Below are 17,463 nucleotides of genomic sequence, written 5' to 3'. Positions count from 1 at the left end.
TGTGAAATCTGTTGCTTTGTGTGTTTTTCAGAAAACGGAGTTTTTTGGAAAAAATATTCAGCCCTCAAAGAGTTAATCCAAATTGCTGAATTGGCGCATTCCCTGTTCAAATACAGGGGAGAAACGCGAGGTACGGCAGCGACGAGCCTCACCTCACCTCAACTGCGCTCTCCTCACAGACTGATCGGCATGTGCCTGTTACTGTCTCTCTGTATGTCTCCAATGTTTGCAGACACATTTATTATACACCCTAACTTTCCGCAGCCTGGCTAATATCTTTAATGAATGTGTGTGACATATTTAGTGTTGCTGATCGGACATAAAACCGCAGTGAGAAGACACAAAGTGAGTGAGGCAAACAGTACCGGGCCGCCCTGAAGGGGGGCGCATGTGAGCCCAACAGACGCTCATTGCTGCTGACGCAGAGGCGCCGATAAGTCAGCGACATCAGAAAGTCAAGTGCACTGCAGTGGGCCGTTTAGTTTTATTTTTTTTGTTCAGACTGACTGCCAAAATGGAAGATTAAGACTTTTAAAACTAAAAAGAAAATAAGGAGGACTTTTAGAAGAAAGTGCGGAGATTTTCGTGGAGAAGGATAGGCGCATGAACTTCATTTACAAATAAAGGTATAAGACTATAAACGGTTTTCAGTTTTATAAAAAATGGGATCAGACTAAGAAAAAAAAAAAAAACAATCCAATATTTCAAAACTAAATTGTGACCCTAAATAAAATATTCTTTTGTTTTTCTGTATTATCCTTTTGTTGAACAATCTGTATTAAAATTGATTAAAGCATCAAAATTAAAAGCTTTTAAAAAGAACTAAATATTTCAATTAAGGTGAAAATTGGAATCCGTTTTTCTGTATTGCCATTTGTATTGAGTGAGTAAGAATTGTGGAATTGCAACGGCAAGTTTAGAACTCATGGAGGGTGAGGAGCAAATGCGCTCACTCCGCTCTCTTTCTCTCGCTGCTATAAATATGACCTTCTTTATTAGCCAGATATGCGCCTTACCTGTGTGTGTGTGTAAAGAATGCTGATGAGATATGAAACATAACCAGTAGTCAATGTGCAGGCTGGCTGACAACTGATTAGTGAATTAGCTACTCTTTGAGGTTCATAGATTTGTGAATCTGACACTGAAGGAGTCACCAGCCATGACCCTCACCGCTCGTCACTGCTGAAGCTCCCACTGACCGTAAAAGAAGCGCACCAACTACTTTAGTGGAGGTACAGTAAGTGTTCATTCCTCAGTGATTACACAGCTACAGCAGTGGCGTACCTCGAGTTTGTGCCGCTCGGGGCGGGCGGTGCTTCAATTTGCCGCCCTCCAACATATCTGAATATGTTAACTTATTTAAATAGAAAATTAAAATGACGTATAGAGAAACAATTAAGATTAATTCTGCGTAGATTTATTCATATATAGAGAAAACAGCAATAATTTTTATAATCATCAACTAGACAAGAATATAGTATGGACGCATTGATAAGCCGTGTTCTAATTATTAGTTTAATATAATTACGATGCGAAAACCAGAACCAGTTTAGTGTACAAGAGATAGGTGAGGATGTTCTTTGCGCAGAACAAGAACACATTCAGATTGATAACGATGGAGAAGGATAGGCGGGTGGATTTCATTTACAAATAAAGGTAAGAACAATAAACAGTTTTCAATTTTATAAAAACAATGGGATCAAAGTAAGGGAAAAAAAAAACAGTCCAATATTAAAAAACTAAATTTTGACCTTAAAAATAAATAAAATCCTTTTGTTGAACACTCTGTATTAAAATTGATTACAGCATCAGAATTAAAAGCTTTTAAAAACAACTAAATATTTCAATTAAGGTCAAAATTGAAATTCGTTTTCCTGTATTGTCATTTGTATTGAATGAGTAGGAATTGTGGAATTGCAACGGCAAGTTTAGAACACATGGAGGGTGAGGAGCAAATGCGCTCTGTCCGCTCTCTCGCCGCTATAAACGTAACGTTCTTTCTTAGCCAAATCTGCGCCTTACCTGTGTGTGTGTGTGTGTGTGTGTGTAAAGAATGTAGAACAGATATGAAACATAACCAGTAGTCAATGTACTAACTGAATAGTGAATAAGCGACTCTTTGCGGTTCATAGATTTGTAAATCTGACTCTGAAGGAGTCACCAGCCATGAACCTCACCGCACGTCACTGGTAATTATATGATTGATTAAGTGATCAATTAATCGCATTGATAATTAAGTTGCTCGTGTATTGACTGACTAATTAACACTCAGTAGAAAGTGACCCTCTGAGCACCAGCTGCCTCGTCTCACAGTACCAGTTGCAGTTCCCTTAACCGACACACTTATCCATCACGCTAAGCCGTTTCTGTGCGTCCACCATCCCATTATTGCATCTTCAACCAACGAGAAACTGGAATAGAATATAGTCTATTCCAGTAGTAATGAACTATATTAATATGTTTGTTCACCTAACGTAATTTTTTGCTTTACTTCAAATTGAAAAACCTTGCTTAATGTACCTTCTTCTATTTAGTCTAAGGCAAAAAATAGCTTTGGAGAACTTGCCGGCTCTGACCCCTGTGATGTCACGTCCGGGCTCGCACCAATGGCAGAAGACCTTCATGAGCCCGACCCCTTTGACTTCACTTCCTGTCTCCCCCTTTAAAAGCCTCCACCTTTTCCCTATTCCCTCAGTTCTGTTTGGACTTGGTTTTGTGCACATCAGTGTTGTATTATTTTGAAAAGCAACTTTGCAGCCAGGAAACCAAATTATACGGGTGGCTGCCCCAAACCTTTATATGACTCTGTCTCAACTTTGTGACTATATATATAGAATTTAAGTTGGCATTACAGTGAATACAATAATGGACAAAATTTTAATTTGAGTTTATCCATCCATTATCCAACCCGCTATATCCTAACTACAGGGTGACGGGGGTCTGCTGGAGCCAATCCCAGCCAACACGGGGCGCAAGGCAGGAAACAAACCCCGGGCAGGGCGCCAGCCCACCGCAGTTAATTTGAGTTTTTAAAGAAATTTGGTTTGAGCTAAATACATTTTTTGCTTTTATTCAAATTTTTGAAAAGGTTAAAACAAACTCAAATGAATTAAGTTTACTCTAATAATTTTTAAAATTTGAAAGAAATCAATTAAATTCCTTGTTACTTTGTGAAGTAATTTGTTTAGGTTGATCTAACAAAACATTTTTTACAGTTTTTACAGTTTTTTTTTTTTATAATTATACCCGGTGGGCTCACGATCTCAGCTGATTGTGTGAAGAGGCCCTGTAAAAATTCAATTTGGGAAGTTGGATTTTCTGTTCTCCGTCACGGGTGCGGAGTTTTGGGCCGACCCGGAGATACGGAGAGGCGGCTCTTGAACCCAGATATCCCATGATAGCGCCTCCTGATAAGCGCTCTGTTCCCAACGCTTCTTATGTAACATCTCTTTAAAATGAACCCAAACTTCTCCCATGTGTTTTTCTCAACGCGGACAAAGACTCCATTCAGACGTCCGAGAACGTGACTTGAAGCCCCCGGGCACTTGTTTTATCCAAGGCTGTTATCTGTTCGTGTAATCTGGCAATTAAAGCAGATGAAAGAAATTGGATTTGTTTAGCTTCTGCTGTCACCTTATTAAAAAATCAAAGAGCTGGGGCCCTGGGCTTCCACTTTCTCTCTTTATTTTCGGTTTATTTTCCCATCTCATTTTTTTCTATTTTTTTGTAGAAAACTACATGTGTTTCTAAGCCTCAGATGCTGCCACCAAGTGAACAGCCTGAGATACCAACGTTTAACGCATCCTCCAGCAACAGAAAACATACAAACATGAGCCCAACACGCATGAGGAGTGTTCACATATAGCGCCATCACAGCATATTCAGACCCTTCTGCTTTCTTCACATCTTTTCAGTTCATTTATTCCCTCATCAAGCAACACACTCCATAACCCAGAAAATCCCATTGGTCCACAAGTGTTCAGAGCCTTTGCTAAGACGCTTGAAATCTGGCCTGTTCTGTTGGTCATTACTGAGATGTTTAGAGTCCACCTGTGGTCCGTTCAAAGGAATGGACTGATTACTAAAATCACACACACCTGCCTATAGAAGGTCTCACAGCTGAGCAACAACCAATCCAGGAGGTCAAAGGAATTGACCATAGAGCTCAAAGAGAGGATTGTGTCAACAAAGGTCTGGGGAAGGTTACACAAGATATGTCTGTAGCTCTGAAGGTTTCCAAGTGCAGAGTAGCCTTCATAATGCTTAAATGGAAGAAGACTGGAACAATCACAACTCTTCCATGAGCTGGCTGGCTGACTGAGTAAACTGAGCAATCCTAGGTAAGGGAGCATGGAAAAAGAGGTGACCAAGAACGCAATGAGCTCCAGAGGAACTCTGAGAAACTTATGAAGGGAAAGCATCACATCGACACTCCACTAATGTGGGCTTTATGGGAGAGTGGCCAGACAACACATGAAAGCTTGATTGGAAACGACACTTAAGAGATTCTCCGTCTGCAAGAAGCAAGATTCTCTGGTCTGCTGAAACCAAGGTGGAAGCAACAGTAAATGGAAGAAGACTGGAACAACCTCAGCTCTTCCTCAAGCTAGTCATCTGATTATAGTAGTCAGTGAGTTCTTCCTGTTCATCATTCTTATGCCGTTTTCACTTTCTACTTTTGACATCTGTTCTTTATTCATTGCTTTTCATTCTTGTGTCTAATGTATAGAGTGGTCACAGAGAGACTTGAAAACTGCTGCCCACCGTTGGTCTTCATCCACCCTGACAGAGCTGGAGAGGATCTGCAGAGACGAAGCGCAGAAAATCCTCAAATCCAGGCTTGTGAAGCTTGTTGTGATAGATAGATAGATAGACAGATAGATAGATAGATAGATAGATAGATAGATAGATAGATAGATAGATAGATAGATAGATAGATAGATAGATAGATAGATAGATAGATAGATAGATAGATAGATAGATAGATAGATAGATGCCTGGCCGGGACGCCCCTTCACCACATCTGCCAGGGGGACAAGGGTGGGAACCTCAGTATCTCCTCCTGGATGCTAGATGGCAGCCTCCCTGGGTTGCAGCGGTGCCTCGGACTCCCCCAGGGCTTCATGGGGGTTGGAGTTCTGTGCAGCTCTGTGGGGTTCTGCAGGTGCCACCAGGGGGTGATGCAGCAGGAGCTGCTGGCCCCTTTCGGGCACTGGTTTTGCCTTACCTGGAAGTGCAGCCAGATGTTGCCAATCAAGCACCTGGAGCACTTCCAGATACGCAATAAAAGGGAGCCAGCGACCACCACTCAGTGGCCAGAGTCGGGTAGAGGTGGACAAAGCTTGCTGAGGAGGAGTGGTGGTGGAAGAGAGGAGAAGAAGAAGAGTGCTTGGTGTACTGTACTGTGCTTTGGGACTGTATTGTGCCTGAAGGGATTACGGGGAAGACGTTGTTTTTACACGTGCCTCCATGTCAATCTGTGTTGGGTCGGATGCAATATAGCGCCTTTCTTACAATAGATAGATAGATAGATGTGAAAGGCACTATATAATAAATATATAAATATGAAAGTCACTTTATAATAGAGAGATAGATAGATGTGAAAGGCACTACATAATAGATACGTAGATAAATAGATATTTTTCTGCTATGGCCCATCATAGGTGTTTTTCATGATTTCCTCTCCTCCATGTCAGCTGGTCAAACGATCACATTCAGGAATCAAGAAGTCCATCTACATCCTAAATCAACAGAAATTGCTATGAGCTGTTTGATTTGCTTTTGTATGTTTTCATTAACTTTAATAACAGCAGAGTGTTTCTACTCAATGGGTTGCCATGTACATTTGTCTAGATAAAATGTAAATATAGGTACCCCTCCTTTAACCGCCACCTTATCGTGGTAGAGGGGTTTGCGTGTCCCAATGATCCTAGGAGCTCTGTTGTCCGGGACTTTATGCCCCTGGTAGGGCCACCCAAGGCAAACTGGTCCTAGGTGAGGGATGAGACAAAGAGCGGTTAAACAAACCTCCTATGATGGAAAACAATTTTGGATGGCGTTTTCCCTCGCCCGGACGCGGGTCACCGGGGCCCCACTCTGGAGCCAGGCCTGGAGGTGGGGCTCGATGGCAAGCGCCTGGTGGCCGGGCCTGCACCCATGGGGCTCGGCCGGGCACAGCCCGAAGAGACAACGTGGGTCCCCCTTCCCATGGGCTCACCACCTATGGGAGGGGCCAAGGAGGTCGGGTGCAGTGTGAGTTGGGTGGTGGCCGAAGGCGGGGACCTTGGCGGTCCGATCCTCGGCTACAGAAGCTGGCTCTTGGGACGTGGAATGTCACCTCTCTGAAGGGGAAGGAGCCTGAGCTAGTGAGCGAAGTTGAGAAGTTCCGGCTAGATATAGTCGGACTCACCTCGACGCACAGCTTGGATTCTGGAACCAATCTCCTTGAGAGGGGCTGGACTCTGTGCCACTCTGGAGTTGCCTCCGGTGAGAGGCGCCGAGCGGGTGTGGGTATACTTATTGCCCCCCGACTTGGAGCCTGTACATTGGGGTTTACCCCAGTGGACGAGAGGGTAGCCTCCCTTCGCCTTCGGGTGGGGGGATGGGTCCTAACTGTTGTTTGTGCATATGCACCAAACAGCAGTTCGGAGTACCCACCCTTTTAGGAGTCCCTGGAGGGGGTGCTAGAGGGCATACCTTCTGGGGACTCCCTCGTTCTGCTGGGAGACTTCAATGCTCACGTGGGCAATGACAGTGAGACCTGGAAGGGCATGATTGGGAGGAATGGCCCCCCCTGATCTGAACCCAAGTGGTGTTTTGTTATTGGACTTCTGTGCTCGTCACAGATTGTCCATAACGAACACCATGTTCAAGCATAGGGGTGTTCATATGTGCACTTGGCACCAGGGCACCCTAGGCCTCAGTTCGATGATCGACTTTGTGGTCGTGTCGTCAGACGTGCGGCCACATGTCTTGGACACTCGGGTGAAGAGAGGGGCGGAGCTGTCAACTGATCACCACCTGGTGGTGAGTTGGCTTCGATGGTGGAGGAGGATGCCGGTCAGGCGTGGTAGGCTCAAACGTGTTTTGAGGGTCTGCTGGGAACGTCTGGCAGAGCCCCCTGTCAGAAGTAGCTTCAACTCCCACCTCCGGCAGAACTTCGACCACATCCCGAGGGAGGTGGGGGACATTGAGTCCAAATGGGCCATGTTCCGTGCCTCAATTGTTGAGGCAGCTGACCGGAGCTGTGGTCGTAAGGTGGTCGGTGCCTGTCGTGGCGGCAATCCCCGAACCCGTTGGTGGACACTGGCGGTGAAGGATGCCGTCAAGCTGAAGAAGGAGTCCTACAGGACCCTTTTGTCCTGTGGGACCCTGGAAGCAGCTGATAGGTACCGGCAGGCCAAGCGGAATGCGGCTTTGGTGGTTGCTGAGGCAATAACTCAGGCGTGGGAGGAGTTTGGGGAGGCCATGGAGAACAACTTTCGGACGGCTTCAAGGAGATTCTGGTCCACCATCCGGCGTCTCAGGAGGGGGAAGCAGTGCAGTGTCAACACTGTATATGGTGGGGATGGTGCGCTGCTGACCTCGACTCGGGACGTTGTGGGTCGGTAGGGGGAGTACTTCGAAGACCTCCTCAATCCCATTAACATGCCTTCCAATGAGGAAGCAGAGCCTGGGGACTCAGAGGTGGGCTCCCCCATCTCTGGGACTGAGGTCACCGAGGTGGTCAAAAAACTCCTTGGTGGCAGGGCCTCGGGGGTGGATGAGATACGCCTGGAGTTCCTCAAGGCTCTGGATGTTGTAGGACTGTCTTGGCTGACACGCCTCTGCAACATCGCATGGACATCAGGGACAGTGCCTCTGGATTGGCAGATCGGGGTGGTGGTCCCCCTCTTTAAGAAGGGGGATCGGAGGGTGTGTTCCAACTACAGAGGGATCACACTCCTCAGCCTCCCTGGAAAAGTCTATTCAGGGGTCCTGGAGAGAAGGGTCCGTCGGATAGTCGAGCCTCGGATTCAGGAGGAACAGTGTGGTTTTCGTCCTGGTCGCAGAACAGTGGACCAGCTCTACACCCTTAGCAGGGTCCTGGAGGGTGCATGGGAGTTTGCCCAACCAGTCTACATGTGTTTTGTGGACTTGGAAAAGGCATTCGACCGTGTCCCTCGGGGAATCCTGTGGGGGGTACTCCGGGAGTATGGTGTACCGGACCCCCTGATAAGGGCTGTTCAGTCCCTGTACGATCGTTGCCAGAGTCTGGTCCGCATTGCCGGCAGTAAGTCGAACCCGTTTCCAGTGAGAGATGGACTCCGCCAGGGCTGCCCTTTGTCACCGATTCTGTTCATAACTTTTATGGACAGAATTTCTAGGCGCAGCCAGGGCATTGAGGGGGTCCGGTTTGGTGAACTCAGGATTGGGTCACTGCTTTTTGCAGATGATGTTGTCCTGTTTGCTTCATCAGGCTGTGATCTTCAGCTCTCTCTGGATCGGTTCGCAGCCGAGTGTGAAGCGGCTGGGATGGGAATCAGCACCTCCAAATCCGAGACCATGGTCCTCAGCCGGAAAAGGGTGGAGTGCCCTCTCAGGGTTGGTAGCGAGATCCTGCTCCAAGTGGAGGAGTTCAAGTATCTTGGGGTCTTGTTCACGAGTGAGGGAAGAATGGAGCATGAGATCGACAGGCGGATCGGTGCGGCATCCGCAGTAATGCGGGCACTGCATCGGTCTGTTGTGGTGAAAAAGGAGCTGAGCCGCATGGCGAAGCTCTCAATTTACCAGTCGATTTATGTTCCTACCATCACCTATGGTCATGAGCTATGGGTAGTGACCGAAAGAACGAGATCGTGAATACAAGCAGCTGAAATGAGTTTCCTCCGCAGGGTGTCTGGGCTTTCCCTTAAAGATATGGTGAGAAGCTCAGTCATCCGGGAGGGGCTCAGAGTAGAGCCGCTGCTCCTCCGCATCGAGAGGAGTCAGATGAGGTGGCTCGGGCATCTGATTAGGATGCCTCCCTGGTGAGGTGTTCCGGGCACGTCCAACCGGGAGGAGGCCCCGGGGAAGACCCAGGACACACTGGAGAGACTATGTCTCTCGACTGGCCTGGGAACGCCTTGGGATTCTCCCGGAAGAGCTAGAAGAAGTGGCCAGGGAGAGGGAAGTCTGGGCATCTCTGCTCAAGCTGCTGCCCCCGCGACCTGACCTCGGATAAGCGGGAGACAATGGATGGATACTGTGTATATTTATTTTTATATAAACTGCTCAAAATTAAAGGAACAATTTGAAAACACATCAGATCTCAATGGGAGAAGAATCCTGCTGGCCTTCTCTACTGATGGACTGATTTGGTGATGTGTTAGGAAGAAAAGGATGGCACATCATTTGATGGAAATGAAAATGATCAACCAACAGAGGGCTGAATTAAAAGACACCCCGGAAATGAAAGGGAAAAAATGATGCGGTAGACAGGCGAATTCATGTGGCCGAAATTTTATTGCAACAACTCCAAATCATATTCAGTAGTTTGTATGGACCTCACATGCTTGTATGCATGCCTGACAACGTCCTACTGAGATGACGGATGGTGTCTTGGGGGATCTCCTCCCAGATCTGGACCAGGGCATCACTGAGTTCCTGGACAGTCTGAGGTGTTGGATAGACCCAAACATAATGTCCCACCCAGAGGTCTTCTATTGGATTGAGGTCAGGCGAGCAGAGCGTGGGGGCCAGTCAATGGGATCAATTCCTTCATCCTCCAGGAACTGCCTGCCTACTCTCGCCACATGAGGCCAGGTGGGCATTATCGTGCACCAGGAGGAATGCAGGAGCCACTGTACCAGCATATGGTCTGACAATTGCTCCAAGGATTTCATCCCGATACCTAATGGCAGTCTTGCGGTGCCATTGTCTAGCCTTTAGAGGTCTGTGCGTCCCTCCATGGATATGCCTCCCCAGATATACCATCACTGACCCACCACCAAACCAGTCATGCTGAATGATGTTACAGGCAGCATAACATTCTCCACGGCTTCTCCAGACCCTTTCACGTCTGTCACATGTGCTCAGGGTGAACCTGCTCTCATCTGTGAAAAGCACAGGGTGCCAGTGGTGGACCTGCCAATTCTGGTATTTTATGGCAAATGCTAATCACGCTCCATGGTGCCCACTAGAGGATGTCGGGCCCTCAGGCCACCCTCATGAAGTCTGTTTCTGATTGTTTGCTCATAGACATTCACACCAGTGACCTGCCTGCCTGCTGGAGGTCATTTTGTAGGCTCTGCCAATGCTCATCCTGTTCCTCCTTGTCCAAAGGAGCAGATACCTGTCAGTCCTGCTGATGGGTTAAGGACCTTCTATGAGGTGCCCCGTCCAGCCCTCCTAAAGGATTTACCTGCCTGTCTCCTGGAATCTCCTTCATGCCTTTGAGACTGTGCTGGGAGACACAGCAAACCTTCTGGCAATGATACGCATTGACGTGCCATCTTGGAGAAGTTGGACTACCTGTACCAGCTCTGTAGGGTCCAGGTATGGCCCCCTGCTACCAGTAGTGACACTGACCGTAGCCAAATGCAAAACAGATGAGGAGGGAAAAATGTCAGTGGCCTTCCTCCACCTGTTAAACCATTCATTCCTGTTTTGGGGGTCGTCTCCTTGTTGCCCCTCTAGTGCACCAAAGCAGCTGAAATGGATGGACAAGCCCCTCTGCTACTGAACTGACCAGGTCAACAGCCCAGAAGGTTCATTGGCTTGATGCTATACTCCAGCATTTCTCAACCTTTAAGTATTTGTGACCCGAGTTTTCATAACAGTTTTAATCGTGCCACTCTAGTGTTTTTTTGAAAGGAGCCCACTAATACAAATTTGTTCTTTTTTAATTAATGATATATCATAGATGCATGTTTTATTATCTGGGGACCTGGGTTCGATTCCCGGGTCCTCCCTGCGTGGAGTTTGTATGTTCTCCCCGTGTCTGCGTGGGTTTCCTCCGGGCGCTCCGGTTTCCTCCCACAGTCCAAAAGACATGCAGGTTAGGTGGATTGGCGATTTTAAAAATTGGCCCTAGTGTGTGCTTGGTGTGTGGGTGTGTTTGTGTGTGTTCTGCGGTGGGTTGGCACCCTGCCCAGGATTGTTTCCTGCCTTGTGCCCTGTGTTGGCTGGGATTGGCTCCAGCAGACCCCCGTGACCCTGTGTTCGGATTCAGCGGGTTGGAAAATGGATGGATGGATGGATGTTTTATTATACCTACTTAACTTTTATTGACATTTATCAACTGTATCTTTATTTTTCTAGTGTAGTTTAAGTTAATTTGTTTTGGTATTTTTCATATTTTCGATTCTTGTTTTCTTTTTTTCACATCTTCGTGCCCTCCTTTTTGTTACTTCGCGCCCCCCTAGGGGGGCCCACCCCACAGTTTCAGAACCACTACTATACTCGGATTAAAAAGTGTGCGTTTCATTTTTTGAGCGGTTTTTATATTAATTAGATCTGGTTGTTCTATCGACAGCATTAATGTATAAATATTTTAATTTGAAAACCTTTGTCTAATAAGAGTGAAGGTTTGTTTTACACTTTAGTGGTTACATTTTTCTTAACAATACCTGGTTGGTTTTGTATGGATTGTAAATGTTCGTACGAGTGACGCTCAAAAAGTTTCCGCACTTTTATATTTTCGTTGGAAACGGCGAAGGCGGGAGGAGCAGTGATTGGTCGTGTCTGAGAGGGTCATGTGACTAGTGCTGTCTGGCAGAGCCACCGGCTGCCCTTGCAGTTTAGTATAAGAGTTGACACTCTGTGGTGAAGATGGCAGCGAAACTTATAAATTACGCCAAAGAGGAACCGCGGTCTGTCATAAGTTTTTTGTGGGTGCGCCATGGGAGCACAAATTCATCTCCGCATGTGTACTCAGTATGGGGATAAAGTTCTCTCTCGCGGAGTCGTCAATGAGTTGATTGAAATGTTCGAAATTGGCCGTACTAGTGTGACGGATGCAGAGAGCGCTCCAGACGTCCAGCTACAGCGAAATCTGTCAAAGGGAATTGTGTTGTTGCACGACAACGCCCGCCCCCATACTGAAGCCCACATTTTGGAAACCCTCCGACAATTGAAGTGGGAGGTTAAAGAACACCCAGCTTATAGTCCTTGATTTAGCGCCATCTGATTTTTAAGTTTTTGGACGCTGACAGAAGCTTTAAGGGGAAGAAGATTTTCGTGTGATGATGATGTGAAAGCAGCGGTGGATCAGTGGTTACTCGCTCAATCAAAAACATTTTTTGCCGATGGCATTAAAAAGTTAGTATGACGCTGGGAAAATTGCATCGCGAAGGAAGAAAAATGTAGAAAAGTCATGTCATTTGTTTTTAAAACTCTTAATAAATCGAGTTAAAAAAAAACTTTTCGAACGCCCCTCGTTGTATTAATTAATGATAATAATCCAAATTAACGTGCTCAGTCTTTGGTTTTTTTTTTTATTAATCTGTGGAAAGCACCTTGAGTTACATCCATCCATCCGTCCATTATCCAACCCGCTATATTCTAACTACAGGGTCACGGGGGTCTGCTGGAGCCAATCCCAGACTACACAGGGCACAAGGCTGGAAACAAACCCCGGGCAGGGCACCAGCCCACCACACTTATAAAAGTAATGACTATAAATACATTTTAGGAGGTTTTTAGGCAATGTTTTAGGATCTTTTAAAATACTTTAAAGGCTCTCTATACCTAGGAATGAGTGTTGACGCAGGGTTAGTAAGTAGTTACTACTTCCCATGTGTGCCCGTGCAATGTCTGCCCTCTAGGGGGCAGTTATGATACTTTGGGTGAGTTAGATTTTGTAGGGACAGTGATACATCATTTTAATCTAGAGGACAAGATTCTCAAATATTAGAAATTAGACCCACAAACGGCATTTGATACTTTATTTGATTTGGGGCCACATTTTGAATCTTCTCCAGTGCTCCCTATTCTTAGAGTCATTTAGATGGTCTACCCCTCGCCCAGTCAGTAAATGGGGAATCCTGATGTTGTCAGTGATTTTTGTAAATGATAATTTGGAACAGCTTATAAGCCTACATATGCCTAATATTAAATTTTATTTTGAATCTCTAATCTTAAAATTTTATTTATTGGGCCTTGATGTTAAGCAGGTGCGGCACGGTGACGCAGTGGGTAGCACTGCTGCCTCGCAGTTGGGGGACCTGGGTTCACTTCCCAGATCCTCCCTGCGTGGAGTTTGCATGTTCTCTGCGTGGGTTTCCTCCCACAGTCCAAAGACTTGGTGGATTGGCGATTCTAAATTGGCCCTAGTGTGTGCTTGGTGTTTGTGTGTGTCCTGCAGTGGGTTGGCACCCTGCCTGGGATTGGTTCCTGCCTTGTGCCCTGTGTTGGCTGGGATTGGCTCCAGCAGACCCCTGTGTTCGGATTCAGCAGGTTGGAAAATGGATGGATGTTAAGCAGTAAAGGGCAGAAAATATTTTGAACCCTAATTTTTTTATCCATCAATCCATTATCCAAATAGCTATATCCTAACTACAGGGTCACGGGGGTCTGCTTGAGCCAATCCCAAGGTGCAAGGCAGGAAACAAACCCCGGGCAGGGCACCAGCCCACCGCAGGGCACACACACACACCAAGGACAATTTAGAATCTCCAATGCACCTAACCTGCATGTCTTTGGACTGTGGGAGGAAACCCATGCACGGGGAGAACATGCAAACTTCATGCAGTGAGGACCTGGACATGAACCCTGGTCTCCTTATTGCGAGGCAGCAGCACTACCCACTGCGCCATCATGCCGCCCTGAACCCTAATTTATGATCCCTTTTAGTTTCAAAATAAAAGTTATATTAATCACCCTAAGATATTTTATTGTTTATTTAGACCTAATTCTTAAGGGATTTATTTATGGGTCTTATACAGTCTGTTTGGATTAATGATATTTATTACATAGGGATGATTTAATTTTAATGGATGTTATAAATATTAGAGAATCTTTGTGTATTTTAGAATTGATGAAAATTAATTTTAATCCTCACATGTATGTGTACCAGTGCAATAGTTCTCCCGCAGAGAGGGGAGCATCCTCCAATAACCCTAATCCAGCGGTTCTAAAACTGTGGGAGAGGACAGGAAAAAAAAAAACAAACTCCAGTTAGGCTGAAGACAAAACTAAATCTGTAAGACCCCACAGCCCCGCTGGACATGCTACCTAACATAAATGCTCTAAATCGGTCCTCGTAGTTTTCATGCTTCACGTCGTAGGATTTAATGACGTTGGTCTTTTTGGACAGATGAGACACCCACCTTTATTCCTTCATCTCAGGGGGCTGCATGATGCCTTGATCAGGTGGTTGGGGTACAGAAGAACCGGAAAAGACAGCAGAAGATAGAGGGGAGCAGCCGTGATATTTTCATAACGAAAACGAGGACAAGAACTGAAAATATTGTTTTTTCGTTTTACAAGCACAAGAACTGAAATGAAGGCAAACAGAGAAACTAAGGCTAAATGAAAATGAAAATTGCTGATATGTCAACGAACTAAAACGAGAACGAAGAAAAAATTGATAAAAAACAGCAATCGGATTTTCATTCAATCCGGATCAGTCGTGTGGATGGATTGTTTGATCGCCCTGAGCGTTCACTCACATTGCGCTATTTACTATGCGGTGATCTTGTAAGGTGGGCTTACTAGAGTCATGTTGTAACGGCCGACCCCTTACCCAGACCGGCCACTACACTACCAAGACTATTCCTTGGATCACCTGAGGCTTCTTGCTCTAATAACAAGCCGTACTCCTTATAAGTTGTAGTTTTTTTACCACATGGCAAACAGTAGCCAGGAATGTAAAATCAAACACGGATATATTGTAAATGAAAAAGACAAACAAATATTCAATAACGTAGATATGTGTGCAGAAAACCCCACTATCCTAATGACACCAGTGACTCAGCGGTTCCAAAACTGTGGGGCGCGCCAAGTAACAAAAAAAGGGGGCGCCAATGTTGCCATAAGTGGCGTAATTTCACTATTTGTAGGGAAATTTGAAACTTGTAGCGGTGAATAATAGGAATACATTTTATTATGGTTTCAAAAAAACGTTAGGGGAGCGCAAATAAAACTGTTATGAAAACTCGGGTCGCAAATACTTAATGGTTGAGAAACGCTGCCCTTATCTAACCCTAATTTATTGGTTAGTTGTGAATTTCCCATTGGGATTAATAAAGTATCTATCTATCTATCTATCTATCTATCTATCTATCTATCTATCTATCTATCTATCTATCTATCTATCTATCTATCTATCTATCATATAGTTCCTTTCATATCTATCTATCTATCTATCTATCTATCTATCTATCTATCTATCTATCTATCTATCTATCTATCTATCTATCTATCTATCTATCTATCTATCATATAGTGCCTTTCATATGTATGTATCTATCTATCTATCTATCTATCTATCTATCTATCTATCTATCTATCTATCTATCTATCTATCTATCTATCTATTATATAGTGCCTTTCATATCTATCTATCTATCTATCTATCTATCTATCTATCTATCTATCTATCTATCTATCTATCTAGTTACCTGGCTTTCTTGCTTTTTTAATTTTTATATTACAAACTCATTAACCGCCAGAAAATCCTGCACTTATTATAGATTGTAAATTTTACTTTGATGGACTTGTAAATGAAGAAGGAAACACTTCACTTCGTGACTGGGAACTCGCTAGAATTTGAAATGCATGTCTCTCTCTATGTGGGTGGTGCTTTATAGGGACAGAGTGAAAGATTTTTCGACTGCGGTGTCAGCAGTCAGCGATGTCGCGTTTCTAATGGCAGAAGGGCCTACTGATGTGACTGTCGTTATTGTGGCCGTGACTTTAACTGAGCACGTTATTCTCTCACGGCTTCTGGGATTTCTCTGTTGAGAAGCAAAACTGAAGACTTGGATTTTTATAATCGCACTTGAGCTGAAAGTCTTGGTCTTTATTTTATTTATTTATTTATTTTGCTGTAAGACACGTTAATATCCTCTTTTGCAAGATGTGTTTGAACTTTCTTTCTTTCTTTCTTTCTTTCTTTCTTTCTTTCTTTCTTTATTTATTTATTTTTTATATTCGCACTAGAGTTCAATTATTTTTGCTTTATTGCACTTATGTTTTTAGAACGGTGGAATCTGTGGCACTTAAGACATACATTGATGTCCCATGTTTATTTATTCACGCATGTCTGAAAACTTTTATGGAAGCAATACTTTTTTTTATATATATATTTTATTAATTTTCATTGTAATCATTCCATACAAATAGATCAATTTATAACCAAACAAATTAAAGACAAATCAAACCCCACCCCTGAGAAGGAGAGCTTAGCTAAAGGAGAATTGCTTAGGGCTTTTTAATAAGACAACATTAAGCAAAGGAAAGGGAGAAATAAATATCTATGTAAATAAGAGATGGAGAAGGGAATTAAATGCGGTAATAGTTATTTCTCTTATTCTAAAATAATATTAATCAGATCCTGCCAGGTTTTGAAAAAAATTTGTACAGATCCTCTAAATGAGAATTTGATTTTTTCCAATTTCAAATAATATAAAACATCGGGGGCGGCACGGTGGCGCAGTGGGTAGCGCTGCTGCCTCGCAGTTGGGAGATCTGGGGACATGGGTTCGCTTCCCGGGTCCTCCCTGCGTGGAGTTTGCATGTTCTCCCCGTGTCTGCGTGGGTTTCCTCCGGGCGCTCCGGTTTCCTCCCACAGTCCAAAGACATGCAGGTTAGGTGGATTGGCGTTTCTAAATTGGCCCTAGTGGGTGTGTTTGTGTGTGTCCTGTGGTGGGTTGGCACCCTGCCCAGGATTGGTTCCCTGCCTTGTGCCCTGTGTTGGCTGGAATTGGCTTCAGCAGACCCCCGTGACCCTGTGTTCGGATTCAGCGGGTTGGAAGATGGATGGATGGATAAAACATCGGTTTCCCACTGACTTATAAAAGGAGAATTAGGATTCTTCCAATTTAACAGAATAAGTCTGCGTGCCAAAAGTGTAGTGAATGCAATCACCGTTTGCTTGTATTTCTCCACTTCAAGTCCGTCTGGAAGAACACCGAACACAGCTGTTAATGGGTTAGGAGGTATTGTGACCCCAAGGCTGTCTGAAAGGCACTTAAAAATTTTTGTCCATAATGATGTTAATTATGGAAGCAATACTAAAACAAAAATAAAAATAAAGGTGCCCTTGTTTAAAGTTGCTTCCTGTTGTACCTTAATTTTAACATAACGCTTCAATTAAGTGTTTTTATACTTCCGAAAGCTAATTAAGTAAAGCAGACAGAGAATTAAATAAGAATTACATCAGTAATTCGCGTGTAATGCACGCGTGAAAATTCGGTTGTTGCTTACTTTCAAGTGCGGAGTGCTGGCAATCGGAAGGTTGCCGGTTCGAATCCTGTAAATGCCAAAAGGGACTCTGCTCTG

The sequence above is a fragment of the Erpetoichthys calabaricus genome, chromosome 6, assembly GCF_900747795.2.
Source record: "Erpetoichthys calabaricus chromosome 6, fErpCal1.3, whole genome shotgun sequence".
Taxonomy (NCBI): Eukaryota; Metazoa; Chordata; class Cladistia; order Polypteriformes; family Polypteridae; genus Erpetoichthys; species Erpetoichthys calabaricus.
This window is presented reverse-complemented; position numbering follows the sequence as displayed.